Source organism: Arachis ipaensis, chromosome B09 (assembly GCF_000816755.2).
Source record: "Arachis ipaensis cultivar K30076 chromosome B09, Araip1.1, whole genome shotgun sequence".
Classification (NCBI taxonomy): Eukaryota; Viridiplantae; Streptophyta; class Magnoliopsida; order Fabales; family Fabaceae; genus Arachis; species Arachis ipaensis.
In genome coordinates this window covers 41513614-41514225 of record NC_029793.2, presented here as the reverse complement: position 1 = coordinate 41514225, position 612 = coordinate 41513614, and positions in this window count along the sequence as shown.

Sequence of the window (612 nt, the reverse complement as noted above, 5' to 3'; positions counted from 1 at the left end):
AATAAGTGAGTTTATAACTAAAATTACTATAAATTAAATAGAAGTAAACTATTTGATGAAAGATATCTAATTATTAAAATAAGATAGTTTAGTGGCACAAAAAGATTTTTATCTCGCAAGAGATAGGGGTTCGAACCCCATATCACACATTTTGTGTAATTTTGACTTTCAATTAGTTCGGTCGGACCAATCTTACCGAATTTGACCGATTCTCATCGGTTCATTCCGGACTTGACCGGTTCGTTTCGGTTTCGTATTTTGTACGGTCCAAATATCGAGTCGGATCGGTATTAAGTTCAGTTTACCGAACTTTACCAATTTTTCAGTCGAACCGATCAGTCGGTCTGATTTTATTAATTATGATTTAAAATTTAAAAAATGACAACCTAAGTAAAACCATCTAAACAAATAATTTAAAATTTAAAAATAACAATCTAAATAAATAATAATATATAATTTATAAATAAAATTTTAAAAATTTCTAGTGATGACACTTAAACAAATAACTTAAAATTTAAAAGGTAACAACTTAAGCAAATAATAAGTTATAATTTATAATTTATAAATAAAATTCTAAAAGTTTCTAGTGACGACACCTAAGAAAATAAATGA